Below are 4,982 nucleotides of genomic sequence, written 5' to 3'. Positions count from 1 at the left end.
TCTAACCGTAAACCAGATCTGTCCCAAAGGAAGATATATCTTTTTTTTTTTTAATTGGAGGATAATTACTTTACAATATTGTAATGGTTTCTGCCATACATCAGTATGAATCAGTTATAGCTATACCTATGTTCCCTTGCTCTTAACCCTCCCTCCCAACTCCCTCCCTATCCCACCCCTCTAGGTTGTCACAGAGCACCTGCTTTGGGTTCCCTGCTGCTGCTGCTGCTGCTAAGTCACTTCAGTCATGTCCGACTCTGTGCAACCCCATAGATGGCAGCCAACCAGGCTCTGCCATCCCTGGGATTCTCCAGGCAAAAACATTGGAGTGGGTTGCCATTTCCTTCTCCAAGGCACAAAAGTGAAAAGTGAAAGTGAAGTTGCTCACGCATGTCCAACTCTTAGTGACCCCATGGACTGCAGCCTACCAGGCTCCTCTGTCCCTGGGATTTTCCAGGCAAGAGTACTGGAGTGGGGGTGCCATTGCCTTCTCTGGGGTTCCCTGCATCATACAGCAAATCCCCACTGGCTAGCTATTTCACATATAGTAATGTATATGTTTCAATATTACTTTCTCAAGCCATCCCACCGTCTCCCTCCCCTACTGTGACCCTAAGTCTGTTTTTCATGTCTGTGTCTCCTTTGCTGCCCTGCAAATAGAATCATCAGTTCCATCTTTCTATATTCCACATATATGTGTTAGTATACTGTATTTGTCTTTGTCTTTCTGACTTATTTCACTCTGTATGATAGGCTCTAGGTCCATCCAACTCATTAGAACTGATTCAAAGGTGTTCCCTTTTATAGCTGAGTAATATTCCATTGTGTATATGTACCACAATTTCTTTTATCCATTCATTTTTTGATGGACATCTAGTTTGCTTCCAACTCCTAGCTGTTGTAAATAGTGTTGCAATGAACATTGGGGTACATGTGTCATTTAAAATTATGGCTTCCTGGGGATATATGCCCAGTAGTGGGATTGCTGGGTCATATGATAGTTTATTCTTTGTTTCTAAAGGATTCTCTGTATTGTTCTCTTTGGTGGCTGTATCAGTTTGCAAGAGGGTTCCCTTTTCTGTGCACCCTCTCCAGCTAGATTCCTTTCATTTCTTTTTCTTTTCTGATTGTTGTGGCTAGGATTTCCAAGGCTATGTTGCATAATAGTGGTGAGAGTGGGCACCCTTGTCTCATTCCTGATTTGAGAGGAAATGCTTTCAATTTTTCAGTGTTGAGAATATATGCTGTGGGTTTGTCATTTCTGGCCTTTATTATCTTGAGGTATTTTGTTTCTTGGGCTTCCCTGGTGGTTCAGACAGTAAAGCATCTGCCTGCAATGTGGGAGACCCTGGTTCAATCCCTGGGTTGGGAAGATCCCCTGGAGAAGGAAATGGCAACCCACTGCAGTACTCTTGCCTGGAAAATCCCATAGATGGAGGAGCCTGGTAGGCTACAATCCATGTGGTCACAAAGAGTTGGACTCAACTGAGTGACTTCACTTCACAGGTTGCTTCTATGCCTACTTTTTGGAGACTTTTTAAAATCATAAATAGGTGTTAAATTTTGTCAAAAGCTTTCTCTGCATCTACTGAGATGATCATATGGTTAGGAGGGTGTATCTTTACTTTCAGAATTATTGAGTAAGACTGTTCAGATTATAGACTGTGTATCTTTGATGAGAGGATAACTCATTACTTTTTTAAAGGCCTTCTGTGCCACAGATTTGCTGCTGAGGAATAAATATATCCATTTTGTTTTATGATGAAAGATTATGTAACTGGGAAGCTTAAAAAAATATAGGCTCTTTGCCTCACTTCAAGTGAATTGGATTAGAATGCCTGGGGAAGGTCCTGCTCTTCCTGTATCAAATGTTTTAAAAGCCCTTCAGGTGATTTTAATGTGTAGCAAGGGTAGAGAATTATTGCCCTTCACCAACTACACCATGAATGACTCTCTGTTTACTTAATTGTTTTGGAAGTAATGAGAATGTTGTGTCGCCAGCTCTTTATCACAGCATCTCATTATTGTGCAACCCAGACACTAGTCCTTTATCAGAAGTGGGTAGGAGCAAAACACCCAGCCAGGTCCACATGCAGAATTCTGATGACTATTCAATCCTGTACTTCGAGTGATATTCTGACGTGGTCAGATTCTACCTGGTGATAGAGAATAGGTCTAGTTTACTTGTCCCTGCGTCTCTTTCATAAGAATGTCCCCTAATGGGCATTTGTTTATGGTAACTTTGGCTGCATAGAAAAAATTTTCTACAGTCAAATATCTCTTTCTGTGTGTATGTGACTTGCTTTAAGTTTCATTTCTTCCTGTCATAATTTTTTTCCTTGATTTTTTTTTATGGTTACTGGGAAAATGAGATTTTCATTTCAGGATCTGTGTTATGAAGTGCTGATGACTATACTTTCTGGCATGTGATCTGATTAAAATGCTGGTTGGACCACCTATTTTGGCTAGCTGGCCAAACCATATTTTAAAAAGTTAACATTTTAGAGGCTAAAATCCATATCTTCTGTCTAACTTTTCAAATTATTTAAATAGTGATATCCTCCGTTAGTGGCTTAGATAGGAAAGAATTTGCCTGCAATGCAGGAGACCTGGGTGTGATCCCTGGGTCAGGAAGATCCCCTGGAGAAGGGAATGACTACCCATTCCAGTATTCTTTCCTGCAGAATTCCATGGACAGAGGAGCCTGGCAGGCTACAGTGCATGAGGTCATAAAGAGTCAGACCTGACTGAGCAACTAACACTTTTACTACTTTTCATTCCCCAAGTTCATCTAACACAGCAAATCTGTTTCTTACCAAATTGGGTGTGAGAAGAGGAATAAACCTCCACTTAAGAATAGCTCATAATCTCTCAGAGTGGGTTTTTTAAAAAATTAATTTATTTTTACCTGTACCTGTGTTAGTTGCTCGGTCATGTCTGACTCTTTGCGACCCCATGTACATAACCCATCAGGCTCCTATGCCAATGGAATTCTCCAGGCCAGAATACTGGAGTGGGTTGCCATTCCTTTCTGCAGGGGATCTTCTGGGCCCAAGGATTGAATCCAGGTCTCGTGCATTGTGGGAAGACTCCTTACCATCTGACTCACCAGGGAAGCCCATTTATTTTTAATTGAAGGATAATTGCTTTATAGTATCACATTGGTTTCTACCAAACATCAACATGAATCAGCCATAGGTTTACTCATGTCCCCTCCCACTTGGACATCCCTCCTACCCGCCTCTCCATCCCATGCCTCTAGATTGTTGCCGAGCCCTGGTTTGATTTCCCGGAGTCATACAGCAAATTCCCACTGGCTCTGTATATAACATATGGTAAAGTATGTTTCCATGAATCCAGAGTAGTTTTTTTTTTTTTTTTGGTATGAGTAGATGACTGAATGGGGTTGTCCTTGATGAATCAGCAGTAAACAATCTGCTTGTAGTGCAGGAGACATAAGAGACACAGGTTTGATCCCTGGGTTGGGAAGATCCCCTGGAGGAGAGCATGGCAAACCACTCCAGTGTCCTTGCCTGGGAAATCCCATGGACAGAGGAGCCGGGTGGGCTACAGTCCATGGAGTTGCAGAGTCGGACACAACTTAGCACACGTGCACGCCGATGACTGTATAGACTAAATTTACTGCCAGATAAGAGTGAGTGTTCGGAGAGGGCGATGGCACCCCACTCCAGTACTCTTGCCTGGAAGATCCCATGGACGGAGGAGCCTGGTGGGCTGCAGTCCATGGGGTCGCTAAGAGTTGGACACGACTGAGTGACTTCACTTTCACTTTTCACTTTCATGCATTGGAGAGGGAAATGGCAACCCATTCCAGTGTTCTTGCCTGGAGAATCCCAGGGACAGGGAGCCTGGTGGGCTGTCGTCTCTGGGGTCACGCAGAGTCAGACATGACTGGGGCAACTTAGCAGCAGCAGCAGCAGCAAGAGTGAGTATTGATCTATATATTCATTTCTTCTCACTGCTGTGACAAAGTACCACAGCCTTGATAGCTTAAAGCAACACAATTTATTCTCTTACAGTTCTGGAGGCTCAGAAGCTGAAATGTTTCACTGTGCTGAAATCAAGGCATTAGCAGAGCCACCCCCCTCTGCACGCTTTATGTGAGAATCTGTCTCCTTGTCTTTTCCAGCTTCTGGAGCAGCCTTTTTTGCATCCCTTGTTGCTTGGCCTCTTCCTCCATTAGCAGAGCCTTCAGGAGCATAATATCTTAATTTCAGTTGTCTCCTTGCTTTCTAGTTCTGGTGTGTGAGGAGTCCTTTATCTCCCTCTTTTAGGATTACCTGTAATTGCATTTAAGAGACACCCGAATAGTCCAGGTTAATCTCCTCCAGACCCTTAAATTAATCACATCTGCAGCCATGAAATTAAAAGACACTTACTCCTTGGAAGGAAAGTTAGGACCAACCTAGACAGCATATTCAAAAGCAGAGACATTACTTTGCCAACAAAGGTTCGTCTAGTCAAGGCTATGGTTTTTCCTGTGGTTGTGTATGGATGTGAGAGTTGGACTGTGAAGAAGGCTGAGTGCCAAAGAATTGATGCTTTTGAACTGTGGTGTTGGAGAAGACTCTTGAGAGTCCCTTGGACTGCAAGGAGATCCAACCAGTTCATTCTGAAGGAGATCAGCCCTGGGATTTCTTTGGAAGGAATGATGCTAAAGCTGAAACTCCAGTACTTTGACCACCTCATGTGAAGAGTTGACTCATTGGAAAAGACTCTGATGCTGGCAGGGATTGGGGGCAAGAGGAGAAGGGGACGTCAGAGGATGAGATGGCTGGATGGCATCTCTGACTCGATGGACGTGAGTCTCAGTGAACTCCAGGAGTTGGTGATGGACAGGGAGGCCTGGCGTGCTGTAATTCATGGGGTCGCAAAGAGTTGGACACGACTGAGCGACTGATCTGATCTGATCTGATGCAAACCTTTCTTTTATAGAAGGTAATATTCACAGGTTTCAGGGA

Source organism: Bos indicus, chromosome 1, assembly GCF_029378745.1.
Source record: "Bos indicus isolate NIAB-ARS_2022 breed Sahiwal x Tharparkar chromosome 1, NIAB-ARS_B.indTharparkar_mat_pri_1.0, whole genome shotgun sequence".
NCBI lineage: Eukaryota > Metazoa > Chordata > Mammalia > Artiodactyla > Bovidae > Bos > Bos indicus.
Note: the sequence above shows the minus strand (reverse complement) of the source record.